At 37.6% G+C, this 18,511-nt stretch overlaps 1 protein-coding gene across 1 annotated transcript in view; it reads right to left on the bottom strand.

Moving 5' to 3' along the window:
* The window catches only part of DNAH11 (dynein axonemal heavy chain 11), a 131,000-nt gene that overhangs the window by 22,795 nt on the left and 89,694 nt on the right, over positions 1 to 18,511 (bottom strand). The window contains exons 30-36 of the mRNA XM_064412132.1: positions 17,165 to 17,310; positions 12,832 to 16,198; positions 10,138 to 11,513; positions 8,816 to 8,906; positions 8,257 to 8,338; positions 5,873 to 6,071; positions 3,769 to 3,956 (exon numbers count right to left, since the gene is read on the bottom strand). The gene's annotated coding sequence lies outside the window, so the exon portion shown is untranslated. The remainder of the gene's footprint in view (positions 1 to 3,768; positions 3,957 to 5,872; positions 6,072 to 8,256; positions 8,339 to 8,815; positions 8,907 to 10,137; positions 11,514 to 12,831; positions 16,199 to 17,164; positions 17,311 to 18,511) is intronic.

The following is an 18,511-nucleotide window of genomic DNA, read 5'->3' as shown; positions in this document are numbered from 1 at the left end:
ACATGTGGTAGATATCACATCAGTTTTTTAACTGATTGGTTCAGTGGGTAAATGCACAAGCCTCTCACCTTGTGGGGCCTGAGCTTAAATTGAGCACAGTGAGGTCACAGCTGTATTAACCTGGTATTCTCACTATTGTCTGTGGGGAATAGTAATCCTACGTATAAAGCCACAGAGCCCTATACAATTGAATATAGTTTGTATAATGACCATTATTTAGTCACAGGGGGCACAAGATTACATGAGCATGGAGAAAATTGCCCTCTGGCCCTCATCTAGTCAAAAGGTAGAAAACAGTACAAAGGAAACCTGCATTATGCCAAGCAGAGGAATGCTCTAAAAATTTCTTCATACTGTAGTGCTTATGGCCTTACACTTTTCATCCACCCCATTGCCATGAATATGGTGGAAGTGGAAGAAACTTCGGAACTTGAATCTTCTGCTGAAAATAAAGTGTGCCCAATTTCCACACAGTAATGCATATCCCATCCCAGTGACAGATGAACCCAGAAGGCTTTGTACTGTTCAGTAAAGAAAATACAACTACACATACATTTCTAGAAGCACGTACACATGAGAATATAACCATACATCAGTTTATCCACATTTCTAGCCCTGCATGCCCCATTTCACTTTCAAGCTCAATTGTTCTTTCTTTAATGGGAGACAGTTAAGTGGTCCTTGAACAAGAAGCAAATAAGAGGCTTATGTAGGGTCTCATGATCTTCAAGTGGCTCTAGTCCTGAAGACAGGATGAAAAGCACAGGAGTGGCTGGACTGCTCTCTTCTTAGCATTTTACTAAATCCATTGTTGTGCTTTTGGTGTACCTTGAGCCAAGATTTTTCTCCACACAATTTCTATACATGACAAAACATCTGCTAAACACAAAATATATGCCTTGATAAGTACTTCAGGTCTGCACCATTCTCAAACTTGAGTATCTGAGCCCGACAGTCATTTCATCAGAGAAATCATCAGGAGAGTGAACTGAAGGCAAGTAGAAAAGCAGGTGGGAAGCAAGAGAGAAGAGGATCTTTCCCATTTCCCTGCAGGATTGCAGCCATATGACAGAAAAGAACAACTTCTGAATAAAAAGGACCTCATTACATGCAGGCAATACTGTCACATAAAGCTGGGGCAGTTGGGCAAAATAAATAGCTAGGACCAAGCTTGCATTCTCAGAAGTCATGTAGAAATAGTGACTGTGGGATGTGGAGCAACAAGTCTATAGGACCATCACTTGGGACTGAAAGACAAAAACAGTACAACTGGAAAACAAATGTGTCAGAATTCACAGCTGAAGATATACAGAATCTTTCTGGGTATCACAGAATTTTCAAAATGGATATCTGAAAAATTGTCATCCTGAGGGGTTACCTATCAGCTCTAATATCATAATGAGAACTAACAGTGAAAAATACATTTATAGTTATTAAAAGGATAGCTTACTGTATGTCTATTTATCAATGACTGCTCTCCTCAGGTACCTATATTTAATCTAAAAGAAATCACAATCACAGCTCTCCAAATATGTTGTGACTCGTGTTTTACCACACTACCTTTTTATACACTTTTAATCAGGAGAACAGGCTGTGAAGGACCACAGCAATGGATCTCAAATGCTGGTTGACCACCCAGTTCTAAAGTTATTTGCTTGCTTCTTAAGATCTGAGTTTGTCATGCAAGGCATTACTCTCACACACACTCGCCCTGAAAAATGAACCCTCAAATTTCCCACCTCAGAGCATATGACATTCTCTCCTGGACAGTATTACTAGGTTCTGAAAAGAGCTTTTTTCCTCCTTTTCTGGTCATGTTGAGTCCACCCACTTCTTCCATTTCTTGGTGGATTTTAAATATCTTTATCTACCCCTCTGAACATATCTGTCTGCCATAGCCTGGAAGCATGCCAAATACAGATGTTGTACCTTTTGCATGACGACTGAAACAGGATGACACTGATAATTTTTGAGGTATGTAAAAACTCCTAGTGCAAGCAAGAGACTCAGGACTTGCCTTAAAATATATACACAAGCACACATACATAAAAACAGTATTAACAGTAAGAGTTTACTTTGGTTGGTGTTGTGATTGTCTGCTTAAACATCTAGATATGAAAAACTGGAAACCCTGTACGGGACATTTACTACAGTAGGGAGTTAAAATTCTACTTGTAGGGTAGTGGACAAATTATGGTAAAACATCATTTCCTCACAAGATACAGTATGTGATGTTTAAGGAAAAAGGCACTCAAATAGTGAAGAAAATTACACTTTGAAAACATCACTATTTCTACTAAAAAAATTATGATAGAATGCATGACTTTATCTGAAAGTGTCTAGTTGTGGCACGTGTCCAGAAATAATAACAAAAAAGATATAGCACTGAAAAGCAATTTTCCCAAACTACTCTAATGATACTCCATGGCTGTGTAGTTAAAATGTCAACAGAATTCTTTTGTGTTCAACTCTGAACTGAAAAAGGAAATCCAATCCAAGGAGTCCTATCTCTTTACTACTTAGAAGAGCCATGACAGCACACAAAATTGAAAAAGGTCATCAGAGTTGCTTCAGAGACACCTCTGACTCCCAATACACCTGAGCCCTGACATTTTCTAGGGCATACAGTTACTAAAATGAAAAGGAAAAGCAATGGCCTGAATGTTATTTGGATATATATTATTTACTTCTTACTTATATAACAGATCAATTTAAACCCTAATTATCCAAGTGCAAGCAGCTAAGTCATGCTGTTTATCCTGAACCTAGCTTTATGAAGATATTGCAGCATTTTAAATTAAAATAATCACATTATAGCATCTCTGGAATTTCTGCAATTATTGTTGATACTGAAGTAGCAGTCACCCTCTGTAAGAAACTACACAACCACAGGGTTTGGGCACAGGCATGAGGTTCCAGAGAAGAAACAGTAAATCCAGTAAATGTCATCATCACCAATATGAAAATTTCTCCTCACCTGAAAAGCCATTTGGGCCAGGAAAATGAGCTTATAATTTTCAAAAATCCTTGGTTTGTGAAAAGAAAGGTCGAATATGTGACAGCTTCTTTTAGGTTAGAGGTACAACACTGAATATCTCCTGATTTTTCAGCCTGTTTGCTTGCTTTGTGGAAGATGCATTGAAGGCCTGAGAGTTAGTACAATTATTTTTATTTATTTGAATTTTGCTTTTTTTGCTTTACTACTCATAAGATAATTGGTTTCCTACTGTAGGCTCCCATAAAGACCTGACCCAAGCAGTGAAAAATGCAAGAGGCTGAAAAGAGGCTTTTAAAGGAAATTTTCAGCAAACCATGGGTGAGAGCGGCAAAGAGCAATACTCTTCTGCTTCCTTATTTAACTCAGCATGGAGACTCTCTCACCTGCACAAGCTGGTAATTTTAGAGTGGGTGATCTCCCTTACTCACTGCATTAGATCATTTGGTGGATTTACGATGGGGAATTGCTTGCACAGAATTCCCCCAGAGTCTTCCTTCCTGGCCCTGTGGGATGGCTTAACAGAAGGAAGGTAAACTTTTGCAAGCACAGTCAGAAAGCACTGTCAGAATGAAGGCAGCCAACAAAGAGACCCGTGGGGATGTACCATGGCTCAGAGCAGCAGGAGATCACATTGTGTTCTCTTTCCTCCGACATGCAGCCCTGCCAATGCAAACATCTTGTACAAGCAATAACTAATGTATCAGGCATCACTGCTGGAGGCAGGATTCTGTTTCTTGCACTTTGAAAAAAAGTTGGCAAGAGATTTTTACCTTCAGTGGTAGCTGGTAGGTGGGGTTGACACTGCCCAGGCTGACATTCCTGGAGTAAGGAGTGGATGCTCTTCCAGCTGTCAGTCTGTAATGCCTCTTGTCGTGTCATCCTGAGCTCCATTTTCTTTGGCTTCAGCTACCTGAATGGTGACAGCTGTCCTGTTTATTTTTCATGTGCCATGGTTATCCTGCACAATTACCAAAATAGTCCTATCCATACAGAAAAGACTATGAATATACTCTAGAAAACGGACATTATTTTCAGGCAGTAGCAAATATTTGAAGAAAATAAGCTTCTTATTTTAGACAACCATTAGGGAATAAGTGTCCTCTGCAGAAATAGGCCTGTTTACCTGGGAAAACATGGCAATCACATATTAATACATTTGTTCAAATTTAATGTTGGTATTTATTAATTTTATGAGTACTAATTCAAACACCTAAAAAAAAAAATCAAACATGTGACAGCTATATATTACAGATATGAAAAAGTGAATACGGGGAGGACAACCCTTTCTGGAAAGGCAGTAATTTGACTATTCCTATTCTAGCTTATAGAAATGTTACACTTAAAATAATAATAATAGAATAATAAGAATAGGCATTTTACAGGTGACTTTAAGTTGTTAGAAACAGTTCAATTGTTACTGCCTTGTGTTGTATTTCTGCTGCAGTTGACTTTGCTGATTTTATTTTCTTTACAAGTTCACTGTGATCTAGGAGACTGCCCTGGGCAGCTGGAGGCAGAGCAGCCTGTCATCCTCCAGCTGCCTGAGCTCAGTCATGACACTGTTCTGGCTTTTTGGTGAGGATTGACTAGCAGAGGGAACAAAAACACTGTGCTTAAACAGCCACAGCAAGAAATAATGTTTTATAGCAGTTGTGAGCTATATTTTCTGTTTAATTACATCAGTTAATTTGATTTAATTTCTGAAAGGCCAGTTTACTTTCTGTCCCAGTATACTAGATCTGAGGTTCTGCACACGCAAAGTGAGGAGGTTTATGTTGTCATGGATGAGAACTTTATCTCTTTCCTAGTGCCCCTCCTCCTGAGACTACACAAAAGGATTGTGATCTTGTCAGGGATGGCAACTTGTAATCTATGTGGCAGCTGAGAAAATCAGAGAATAGCACAAGGCTGAAGAACCTCACTTTGGCAGCAAACAGAGGGGGAAAACGTTGTCATAGTCTGCTCTGCTGGACTGACCTTCTGACAGTGCAAGAGCTGGACTAGTCTTGTGGGGAGCTCTCAGTCAGACTCTGACTCACACCAAAACCCCGGGTGATGCAGGCCTTGTAAGCATGCAGCCCCAGGTGGAATATGTGCAGGTGCAGAGGTAAATGGAGAGCTGTTTTCAGATCTCATTCCCAAGTATATGGCTTTCATTCTTCAAGGGGTGATTAAACTCCCTGACCCAGTCTGCCCTTGCATGAAGCAGGAGTACCTCAAACAGGTGGAGTAAATCTTTGAGGATTGAGTTAATTACATGAGATAACTGGAAAGACACACTAGAGAAATAGGAGGTATTCTTGTTATTCATTTCACACCCCTAAGTGTTTTCTTTTCATGCTTTTTCTCATAGATTACAGTCTGCCCAAAGTCCTTCCTGTAACCATTTATAATTTCTCCTCATACTATATGTTGGTATGACTGCAGCAGCCACTGAACTGCATCCTTGTAGGAATAAATTGTGATTTATTAAGCAAATGCCCTAGCTCCTAACAGTGCCATTATACCCTTGTACAGACTGGCATGGAATTTTATTTACATTTACTGGCTCAAGATCGCTGAAGCACAAAGCACTGCAGAGGGCTTTAATCCTGCTCTGTAAATTAAATGCAGTGCACAGAACAAACCAAGTGGTAGAGAGAAGTGTGGGAATAATATCACAATAAATTTAATTTCTAGCAGAGCTTTAGGTCAAGACAAGCCATTAGGGAGCACAGATTTGAACAAATCAGAAAAGAAAGAACTTTGCAGACTCTTAAAATCTTTCTAATATGGGCTACTAACAATTACAGTACAGTGGATTCAAGCAGACATATTAATTCTTGACTTAAAATCTCAGAGCAGGCAACAGACAAATCAAAATATAGTCCTCACCTTATGTTTTTTGTGAGTCTTGCATTAACAACCTCAGCCAACAGCTGGTCTTCCAGCCTGTCCCTGGTGATAGTGAAGTTAATGAAGGTGGTCTGAGCCTGCAGTTGTGGCTTGTAAGTGAGTGTTAGCCAGTTTAGTGTGAAGGATGAGATGAAAATTCTTGTTGAATTCACATTTTTTGTCTTCAGTCTTGGTACATCTGGGAAAGAATGAAATGCACAAGAATGGGGATCTCACTAAATTAAAACCTCACAGGTATCTCAGATTGCAAACAATGGGTACTCTATGATCTTAGCAGCATAGAAAATGCATACAAGCCAAAATTTAGCCTGCAACTTAAGAAACAAAATGAGGATGATTGAACACACCAAAAGCATAAGATGAATACACAGAGTATTTATTAATTTTTGTAGTTTCATTTATATATACAGCAGACACAGGGAGATTATTCACTGCTGTACTGAAGAGTCTCTGGTTTAGGGATAAATGTCTATCATCATAACTTAACAGAAACTTAGGAAAGTTTTCAAACAAATGCCAATGAGTTGTTAGTTTTTACTACAATTTCCTTAAATATATAGCCTAAAAAACTAAGCAGGGACATGTATTTATAGCAAATGGATAGACTAAAGGAGAGGGAATGACTGGCAACTGAAACAACAAAAATAATGGTTTTAAAAGGTAATTTACGTAATGTTTCATTACAAATTAATTATTTGTTGGATGAAAGAATGAGTTATGCTAGGTTCACCTTTTATTTACTGAAATCCCTTACTGAAGAGCTGTCATTTCCTGATCCCTTACCTTCAGTGAGGGCTGAAGCCTGTCCTATACAGCCACTCTGTGCCATTTTGAGGCCCAGCAAGGAGGCAACATGAAGTTCACCTGCTTACTTCGGTGGCATAGCATCAAAAAAAAGTTGAAAGATCACTTGCAGGCTACAGTGTGTGCCATGTGTCTGGTCTGGTGTGACACAACTCTTTGTCATTGACTTGCCCAGTGAACAGTGTGCCAATTTTCACTTGCCACACATAAGCCTAAAACCAGTATTTTCTGTACAGCAATAGTTTAGAATGTTCTCCACTAAGAAAGAAGATTCAAATATTAGTAATAAAATTCTGTTTAAAAAAGGGTCATAGAACATTTATAACATGGAACACTTATAACATGAACTCTTCATAAAATTCAAATTGGCATTTGTTAACTCAATTTTCAAAGTGATTGCATTAGCATAGGTACTAAACACTTAAAATGAGATTTATGAAAGTCACATCAGGACATGAATAAAACAACTACTTTCTGTAGAAGTTTTAACATTGCTTTATTTCTGTGCTATCACAGGGCATTGCCAGAGCCAGCAACACAGATTTCAGCTCTTAAGACCCTTGCCTGCTTCTGACATGCCCTTAGCTATAAGACATAGGCTAAACATAATGGTGTGCTGAGACCCTTCTGCATTTCACCAGGGAGAAGGAAGAAAAGAGAGCTGCTTAAGTGAATTCCTTAAGGAAACCTACTGTGTCTAGTCCTGGGAAACCCATGATTCTACAAAACTCAGCATCAGACATGTATATTGTATAATACTGCCAGGCAAACTACTGGAGATGGGTTTTCCAGGTTTATGCCTCTATAATACTGCAATATTTTAGCCATATGGTCATGTCTTTCAGATTATACAGCCTCTCTCAGGTGGACATGAATTCACTGTCCAGTTCTGCCACATGATTTCTCCACAGCCTTCAAAACTGACTGCAGCTGGAGGGGACAAAACTGTGGAGCTTGACATAGAGAACACAATTTTGCTTTGCTTTCAAGACACACACACACTGATGAAGCAAGAGATCTGACAAAAGACATGTCCTTCAGTTTGCTTTGTCAGAAGAAAAACCTTTGCTAAGGGAGTCATGCTGTGTTTCAGAACATCTATGAGAAAATATAACAAGTTTTAGAGTTCTGGGTTAAAATATTTCCTTTAGGAGTTCTCAATTCACAGAAGCAATAAATAACCAATTTCTGTGATTATCACCTATGAAAGGCAAAACCTACATAATGACTTGGTGGGTTTTATTACTGCAGCTGTTGTAGGTTTTCTGTTAATTACAGATTTGGGAAAAAGAAATGTTTTGTTATTGCTCTTGCACTGTTCAAGAGTATAAGCAACAAGGATAAACAGAGAGGTGGGGAACCCAGCAGGATGACTTAATTTTTTCAGTAAAACATATCTGTTTAGAGTTTAATTCTGGATTATGAAGAAATGCAGCAAAATAGGCATGAATAATGGAAGTCCATCATAGAAGAAATATCAAAAAATAGTCACCAAAGAAACTTCTAAAGACAAGTTCTACTTTTGGCAATGTTTTCTTCATGATGTCCTATTCCCTCACCTGCAGCAGATAGAACGGATGGAAGCAAAACACCACTCTACCCAGAAATAGACACAGCTTCTTTCATGTGAGTCCCAGCTCCCTGGTATTTAAGAACAGAGTAAATTAAAAAGAGATGTTCCCCACTAGCTGTTTTTGTTTTCCTGTTGATATTCTCATAGATTTTGAAATAAAGTAGGTTAAGGGATTCAAAAAGGATTTAAAAAGCTTTATAAAACCTGTATATGCCCTGAGTATAAAATATTTTTAGCCAAAGCAAATATAAAACCAAATAAATTCCAGGAGGTAACATGACCTCTCAGATATGAGAGGACTGGGACATGTGCAACATCTTGTCTGATCTGTGCAACTTGATTGATAGACACAAAGATCTGCTGTTCCCTTGTGTATGTTCTGCCTTAGGTAACAATGCCTAGGTCTTTCAAAGACAGGAACTCATGAAGGTGAAATATTTTGAATATAGGAACAACACTTCATATAATGAAATGGCTCGAGAGTATATGCAACATCTTTTCTTATGGGACAATTTCTTCTTATGCAACACAAAATTAAAGCGTACCTTTCAGGGTGGATGTTCTCCAAAACAGACCATAACTCTACACGGTAGAATGGTGGGATAGCTTCCTGTAGCGAGATGTTTTGGATCAGCTCTGCCAGAATGAAATAAGTGATAAATTTTTGGACAGGAAAATAACAGGGAAACAATATTTTTCAGTGGGAAGAAAGAGGGATAAACACATTTTCCAGAGGAGGTTTCATTCAGTTCCTGCTGCTTAAAATTAAAAGCTTCTGGAACTGACTTGCAAACCCCAACAAGTAATGTAGAGAAGGAAGCAGAATAAATCAGGTGAAAACAAGCGCAGAACGGGGCTGTTACTAGGCAATCTCAGTAGGCAAACTGTGCAAGTTGGTCAAACTAGTTCAGTGGGAACAGCACTGCCTTGAAGCTGCACAGCTGATGAGATGTTCAAGGCAAGGAAAGCTTCTCCCTGTGGAGAAACTGAGCGAATTTTCTTGCTGTTTCATGAATAATAGTCATGCCTCATAAGAATGGAAACTTGTTCATACAAGCTATATTTGCACATAAATTAAACTTCAAGACATCTTAAAAATCCTCTTAATAACCCAATCTTGCAGCTGAAGAGACATGACTACCTCTGTGACTGTGCAAAGGAGTTCAGCAAGTGTAACACCTTGTGTAAATGCAAATAGGAGTCTTATGAACAATGAATTTATTCCTCTATCTGCTCCCCTATGAGCCAAAATAACATTGATCTGTTATTGTTAATGTTCACAGCCAGTGATTTCCAAAAGAGACGTGCTGGGGAAACAGGATAGGGCACACACAGATAAAAATTCAAATATTAAGGGCCATCCATACCGAACCTATTAAATGGCACAGTTTCCTTTATAGCAGGTGAAGGCCAAAACACAAGACCATGTAGAGTTGGTACCTATTTACTTTTATGCCTTGGTTTTTCTGCTCCAAAAAACCCCTAAGTATTTGCATCTTGAATAATTTTTGCATACATTGCTAATATGTTGCAACCAAATTTTACTTATTTTTTGTCTTGTGGTTTTCATGCTTACATAAAGGTATGTACTACAACTGATATTTTCTTAAAATTATTTTATTATTTTTTTCCTTTTCTCCTTCTCAAAGCAAATATCTTGAAATATTTTAACAAAAAATCTTAGCACTTTAAAGCCATTTTGAAGATATGGCCACAGTCTAAAGTGCACTAGAAACAACAGCAGTTTTGCAGTTCCAAAATTAAAAATAAAAATGTATCCAAATTTGACCAACCAAAATTTGTTAGACTTCTAAATATGTACTAAGGCACTTAAGCATGAAGTCTGCTTTTCAGAGATAACAAGTACCTTTAGTTCACCCTTTTGTGAGCTGGTTTTGATGAAAATATAAATTTATTCATTTGAAGTTCTCCAAGGCTGAGAATTTCTTTTGCAGGCTTCATTCAGAAACCAAGAGCTGCTGTTGCAGAATATCCAGGAGTGCAACATAAGAGGCATCTTGCAAAGAAGGAAGGGGAAAGGTACTTTTATGATGTGGTTCACAGATCAGCAAGTTCTCTAATAAACAGGCTAGTAAATTTGCTTTGCAAGGAGTACAAGTTGATAAATCCCCCTTGCTATGCTTTCTGTCGATTGATATGATAAGATATATTTTACTTAAAATTAGGATTGTCTGAAGCTCAGTGGATTTAATTATTTGTAATTATCCAGTTGTTGTCAGTATGTGGCCATTTTATGACAGTGGTATCTACTGTGTGGGTCAGGTTCAACTGTACATCTTTTCAAACACAGAATTAATGTACTATTGATGAAACCATTACTAGAACCAAATTAAAGTCTGGGCTGATGTATTGGTCCATGGGGTGCTGTCAGACATGAAAGGAGTAATTAGTATTCATTACTTCATACTCTGCAACATTCCAATTATTAATGAACTTCAACTGCTGGACTGCACCATATCTATCACAAATACCTTTCTAGTCTTTCTTTATTAGAAAGAAAAAATTCAAAGTACTTGACAGAACAACTAAAATAAAAAAAATAACAGAAATTAATCAAGAATGAGGCAAACTCTGCTTATTTGGAAATAAATTGGGGTATATCTTGTGTGGGTATTTATATATTTTGGTGTATATATATATTGTGGTGTGTGTATATATATATATCTATATATATATATATCTATAATTATACACACACAGGCACATGTGCCCCTCAAAGGTGACTTGTGTATCTTCAATCAGGCACAGACTGCCAGGTCATGTAAATATTCAACAGAAGAACCTGTTTTTGAATAGCTTCATATATTTGCTTTTGTGTCCACACACACAGCTTCATTGTGCTACGTGGAAGCCCTTGTTAAATAAATGCAAAGCTATATTGCTGTGATCCCTGTCCGTTTCAATCCTACTTCTTTCTGCTGCTTCACATCCCTTCACATCCTCCCATTCCTTAAAAGTCTGTCACCTTGTGAAAATTCTGATCTCTCTTTTAGACCAGTATAATACTAATTTTCAGTAGTTTCTTCACTATGGATTCTGAAAAGCAAGATGTATGGTCTTACTCTGAAGTACTTCAAATACAGCAATAGAGAAATGCAACAAAGAGGGATCATTTCAAGGTCTCACAGTGTAGGGCAAGAGTGCATCTTCCAGGAGCTCCATGTATACAAGGAGATTTGGGCTGTTTTTTACTGCTTAGATTTACCGTGCAGGCACCAATGCCTGAAATACAGGGTGGGAAGAGAGAAAAATCTTGGTCAATCTGTGCAACATAACTTCTTTATTTATAATTTTTTTTTATATTTTCACTTTCAACAATATGAAGCTGTTCAAGCACTCTAACCACTCTTTGACTAACATGTGAGATCCATCCAGAAATGCCCCAGGAGTATGTCTGGCTTTATATCACAATAAACATCACATTCTCCAACACAAAAAATCTAGCTTTTTGATGAGTTGCTCGCAAACAAGAATAGAAGAGAGGAACACTTTCAGACTTAAATTCATATTTGAGCAGAAACATGGCATTTCAGTTCATCAGATGAAATATTCAATGAGGTTTAATAAGTTTACTCTCGAGCAACCACAAATCAACATTATTCTTTAGGCTGACATCTGCCTTGAGGACTCAACAATTTCATCTGAAGTTTTCGTGAGAAGTTATGGAAGACATTACAGACTGAAATTCTCTTGCACCTAGTACAAACTCCTTTATTTTCCCTATTATCACACTGAAACTGTGTATTGAAAAGGTATCTAAATATGATCTTAAGAAATATTTTTAATGGTTTAGGGGGAAAATGAGCAGGCATTAACACCACCGTAACATCTGCCGTGATGAATTTGTGATCAGGGTCAGCTGCACTGGTTTGATGCAAGGGTGGCTGACAGCAATAACAACATAAACAGTCCCCACCTCTGGCTTACTTATTTCTGCCCTGTGTCCTACCATATCAGTTTTTCCTCTTACTTTCCAGGGTTTTTGTCTTACTTTCCAGGGTTTTTGCTTGTTTGTTTTTGCTTTTTTTTTTCCCCCGTTTAAAACTGCTTCATTATTTCATGAAGTGGCTGAAAAACCAATTATGGCATAGTGAAGGCACAGTTTTCTTAAGCTGATATTACAGCTGAAAAACTCTTTATTGTTAAATCCAAATCTAGCCCGTCATTTCCAACGCCTTCCCGCTGGCTTTCCATGGAAAGGAAATACTTTCCTGTCTTTTGAACCAAATTATAATATATGCTACTCCTTGTTTTACTCTTTTTTTTTAAGTAATAAAGTAAGGAATTCCACTCAAATTTGAGAAACATATATCTATAGAGTATTTTGAGTCTAGTTTGGAAACTGAGAACATAATTTTGCTATCTAATCAGATGCAGATACTAACATTTTAATATCCACTCATCTCCAGATACTAGCCATTACATTTTAAAAAGAAATAATTTGTTACAAGAGGAGTTGAAGCACTAAGCAAAATGTGGCAATCAAAGCAATATAGATCCAGTTTTCATGGAAAAATTCTGATCACTCAAGCATATGTACCTTCCCTTTTTAACTCTATATCTTCCAAGAAGAGGATCAAGTATGGGATCAATGGAGTCACACATGTTTTCAATTAATACAGTCTCATCAAAAGCTAAAGCTCTTTCAGTGGTCTTCAGAAAACTCTACCTGAAAAATACAATTCCCCCTCCAATATTAGATAAATATTGGTTATAGAAAGATTTCCTTTATATAATAAAAATGGCGAGGTTTTTCAAAAAGCACGTAGTTAAACCATGGAAACCTGTTCACAAAGAATTGCCCAGTGTTTAAGAGTTTGACAGTTTTGAGTTCAATATCTTTCTACCCATGCTCTTGCTATTCCTCATATTAAAAAACAAACAAACAAACATATATTGCTATGGCTTTTCTTATAAGCAAATATGAGGGTACAGCCCCACATGGAAGACAATGGAATTGAGAGAAATTTTGGGGGAGCATATATCTATATCTAGATCTATCTATAGATATTCTTGTGTTACAACTTTTGGTATTTCCTCATTTAAATTATAAATATATCCTTGAAGGACTTCAAGAACAATTAGAATCCCAGTGATTTGGGAGAAATCTTTTCCAACAGGCATGGAAAAGGACTAAATAATAATGGTGAGATAAGTAATCAGAAAATATAGCTTCACAGAGCAGGGTACTACTGAGTGTGAATGAAAAATGATGATTATTTGTGAGGGTTGGAAAATGAACGAAAACCAAACCAGGACAGTTGAGGGAAAAGAGCTGGTTCAAATGAGCACACAGGCTAGATGATTAAGACCGATTTTAAAAAGCAGGCATTACTATGACCATTTAGTGTGTTGTGTATTTGATTGCGTGTTATATCTGGAATTCAGTAGGAAAAAGTCTGTCCACCCTTTAAAATGGAACATTATCTCCCTAAATCAAAATAAAGATAAGAAAATTAAAGAAGAGATCAGTTACATGCCAGTGCTATCAGCTAATATATATAATTCAGTCGTAAGTATAAGAATTAAAAATATGTTTATTTACCAGGAAATCACCCAATATTGGCTTTTGCCTTGAATGCTGCACATGCATGTGAGGTGCACATGCTGTATTCTGCTGACCAAACTGTAGAGTATAAATAAGGTTTTACCACCAGGCTTTGCACCTTACCTGCTGAAAACGTGGTTTGACCCACACAAGAAGTGCACATCAACCTCCACTTCATTTCCTCCTCATCACTTGAAAACAGCATAAGAAGGGCGCCTTTTCAAGCACAGTTTTAAAAGGAAAATGATGCTATGAACAAATGAGCAGAATTGTTGTAATATTTCAATTCTTTAAGTGCATTCCAACAAAAATCCCTTATGGAAATTAGGGGAACTTGAAGGCAGTAAACGCAAAAGCCAATTCTTCATCGTGCACATATCTTTTCTGTCCTAGACTTACGACTTCAAGGTCAGCTCCATATTTGTTCTTTACCCATTTAATTCCCTGTTGCTGGGGATCTATCATCAGAGGTCAGCACTCACAGTTTGTTAGAACAGTGGTGTTTTCTGTTGCCATCCTATCACCCTCGTTACTCCATGCCACAGCTGTAGCATCATCCCTCAACGTGGCAATCGGGTCCAGGCCTTCTGTCACAGGAAAAGGAGCCTTAGAATCAGAGTGGAATATAATCTTCCAGCAAGGTTACCAAGCAGCAAGACATGACTCAGTGCGACGCACCAGATAACTGGGGGATATAAATTAAAGTAAGGCAGAAAAGTAAGGAGGATCCCTGTGGAGTTTCAGATGAAAGGAAAGTGATGAGAAGCAGTTTATTATATTTACAATAGATTTCAAAAAAGTGTTCTCTCTCAAGACATTTACTTCATAAAAATATTTATAGTTCAATAAAGTTAAAAATGCATCATATATTATAAAAGTAATTGTATTCTGATATTGCAAATTCAATGCTTCTGTATGCTTTGAGCACCTATTTCTGGAACATAAATCTGTATTTATCCACAAAAAAAAAATATTAAAGCAGGATTCCTATGGCATCTTGTTAATATAGTTCAGATACCCTCAAAAGCCAGGGAATGGGGCCATCTTGGGGCCATCTTTGGGGGCAGAGGCAGCCAGGGAGCTCCCTGTGGGCAGAGCTGCAGCAAAGCTCTTGTGTGAGTGCCCCTTCACTGGGGGGGCTGTGACAGAGCAGCCATCTCACAGCCACGCCTGCTGGGTGCCAACCCCTCACAGCCACGTGCAAGGAGATGAAATAAAATAGAAATGGAATGTCTGAAATCACTGCCTACCAAACAGGTATGGGTGGGAAGAGAAATGCCTAACGCAGCACAACAGAATAAGAGAGAGTGAATAAATAAGTTGTTTGGAACAAGAAAGATGGGCTGGTGGAAGTTAATAGAACTGTACCAGATGCCTGGAATTAATTTTTTCCTTACTGAAGGAAAGGGCAAACCCCCAACAAGTCCTTCATGGCGTTATTCCAGGCTTCCTTATCAGTGATTTTTGGATTAAATTAAAAAGCCATAAATAAAGGAAAACACAGCATCATCAGTATTAAACCTGAACTACCTTCTCCCCCCATTCAGAAGTATTTTAAAAAGTCTTCCATTAAAACTTTCTTTCTCCCTGGACATGTCTAATCCTCATTGCTGGCTTTTAGACTGAAGCCTCTTTTAAAAGTGCACATTGAAACAAAGAACAACCCCCATGTATATCTGACAGTGATTTATAATGAAAAACATTACATATATTTAAGTTGAGCTAAATTTGCACAATTATTAGTAATAAGAATGGCATCGTACCTCTAGTGCAGCTTCTGTGGCAGTGTCATAGTTACCATAGTATTACAGAATACATACCACCTTAAATTGTCTAACTCTTGGTTCTAATCTCTGACCCCAAAATAAACCTAACTTTTGATGAATGTGCTGAAAATACAAGCACAAAGGTCCCAGCAGGCATACACTCCTTTCTGCAAGCGTGCAATATGTCTGTCTCCCATGCGTAACACGTTCATCTAAATATATCAAAGGACTGAATACATGATTTGTTTTATCTCTGGACTGTAAGACAACCAATACAATAATTTTAATGATCTCAAATACTTCCTTATGAAAAACAATAGCACTGGGGTATTATCAGAGTTCCTAATGTTAATTTTCACACAATGCACAAAAAATATCTGAATATATAGGTACATCTATTGTCACCATATCTGCTGATACTTAATGACATAGAACTACTTGCTGTTCCTCCTGTAGAGAACTATTAATAAACGTCTATTTCAACATAACTTTTCAAGGGTATTTCTCTCTTATTTTCCACTCTTCCTCACTTGCAGGAAAACAATCAAAAGTGAAACGAGGTATTTTGTCTCACTGCTGTTCAGTGAAAGCATCTGCAAAAGCAAAACATCATTTTTATTCAAAAAATGTTCAATCCATTTCAAAAGAGTCTTAAGAATTATTCTTAAAAATAATGATGTTTAATTCCAGAGTCCTACTATTGAAAATATACTGGGCAATTTTTTTCTACCTAGGCTGTAAGGTCGAAGGAGGTTTCTGAGAAAGGTTTTTATCTGCAAGCATGTTCTTGGTGGAAAAGGACAGGGAGAGGTTCCAGATAAAGCAAAGCTCTAGACAAATTAGCAGTTCTAGCAAAAAGCAAATGTTTACAAAGAGTTGTCCCCACGGTTCCAAGTGCTGACCTTGGAAACTCAAATTTGGCATTAAATCTGTTTCCAGAGGGTCCACATAACTCAGCTCACCTGCTGTGTCATAGATCTGTGATTGAAAATGAGGTAAGTGCTGCCCATTTCACATATTTCTGGGAATAAATGACATTAATCATCATATAATGCACAAAAGAAATAGGAAACAAGTAGGAAGGGATGAGGAACATTTGCACTAAGGAATAAAAGAATGGTCCAAAGATTCAAAAGTAAGGAAGGGGAAAGCTTAGCAGAGACAACTGCAAGGACTGGAACTACTGAATACTATCATGATTTCCTCCATGTGCAGAAAATTGGGGATTATCATAACCACATGCTCTTCCTGGAGCTGAGCAGCTAAGCAGAATAGGTCTCTCTGTACAGTTCTATCATTTTTACAGCATTTGCTGCTATAAAAGTGTCACAAAGAACAGACTTTGGCATTGAGAATTGAAAAGGGAAAGGATATTCTTCTGCCAGAGAACCTCTTTCTTTCATTTCCCTCAAAAGATACCTGTAATCTGAGGAAAGTATGCCTGTGTGCACACATGCTATAGAAATATATAAGTGTACATATGTACATACCCTGCAAAACAAACATCTTCAATTAGGCACTTGTATATACAGATCTACTTCAAATTTTACTTTTTGTACCTTTAGAGAAGGAATCCAGAAATGTTCCTTTGGTTCCCGGTGATGTTGTTTTATGAAGGGTCCAAAGTAAGACACAAATGCTGCTGTCAATAAGATGTCACCACATGAAAGTTTTCTTCTGTGCTTTGAGGTTTCCAGTGAACTGGCTCCAACACGTTTTTGGATGGCAGAACAAAATTAGAAAATGTTATCTCCTGAGCACCATGGAAGTGACAAAATGTTTAATTTCTGTGTTATTAACCAGAAGCACACAAAAGTACAATGGGAGAAATACTCCATCAGCAAGAGACACACTTCCAAAGACTGCAAAGGCTGGAAACAATCCAGAATTTCTGGTGGTGATTTGAAATCTTTGAAGCTGAAAACAGTGGGATAGAACTCTTTGTCAAACATTCTCTATAATGATTTTTTTCAGTAATTGGTGCTTTTGTCTAGATCAGCTAAAGCATGGTGGACACACTTCAATATTGGCAGCACCTGCTGTCCTACTGCCAGTGCAGGCATTTCCAGCAACATTCAGGAAAGGTAAGAAAACAAAAATATTAAAAGACAAAAAGGAGGAAGAAAAAGCTGTTTCAACCTCAATAAAGATGTCACTTCTACTTTTTTTTTTTTCGCACTTTTTTTCCCAAGGGGAGGAGAAAGGCAGCAGAGTAGGTATCCCTGCCCATGGCAGTGGGGGATTTAGAACTTAGATGGTCTTTAAGGTCCTTTCAAACCCAAAATGTTCTCTGATTCTGGAAGACCTGAAGGGTTTTTTGCTCTTATTTATCTTTCTTCTTTTACCCACTAAGTACAGACATCTTACTCAGCTAAGGCTGCAATGATTTGGAATTTTGACAGGAGAAAAGGTGAGGGTGGCCAAACATACAGGCTGCCCAGAGAGGTTGTGGAATTTTCATGGTCCTGGACAATCTGGTCTAACCAATGCTGTTTGATCAATGAGGGTGGATTAGAATATCTCAGAAGGTTCCCTCCAACTGCAATGATTCTGTCAAAGTTTCACTTTAGAATAATTTTCTTAATATAGATATTTTTTTTCCTACAGAGAGCCCTGCTTTCCCTTGTTCTTTTGCAGAGTTCATTTTAACCATGCCAACCCTGGGATATTTAGGATAAATAGTCAGGAATGGTCTCAGATCTTGATGATTTATTATAAGCATCTATGTGGAAAGTGGTTATTTTATTCCAATTATGTGATAAAGACAGCCCACCATCTATTTGAAATGTAAGCTGGTTACAAAAGAATTTCAGAGAATGAAAACATCCTCTTTAAAGAAAATGAACATTTAAGATATAGATCCTCTCTTTTTCAGTCAGGATTCAGTGACATGGCACAAACCCCAA

The sequence above is a fragment of the Passer domesticus genome, chromosome 1, assembly GCF_036417665.1.
Source record: "Passer domesticus isolate bPasDom1 chromosome 1, bPasDom1.hap1, whole genome shotgun sequence".
Classification (NCBI taxonomy): Eukaryota; Metazoa; Chordata; class Aves; order Passeriformes; family Passeridae; genus Passer; species Passer domesticus.
The sequence above is the reverse complement of the archived record's forward strand: the minus strand, read 5'-3'. Positions and strand labels throughout refer to the sequence as shown.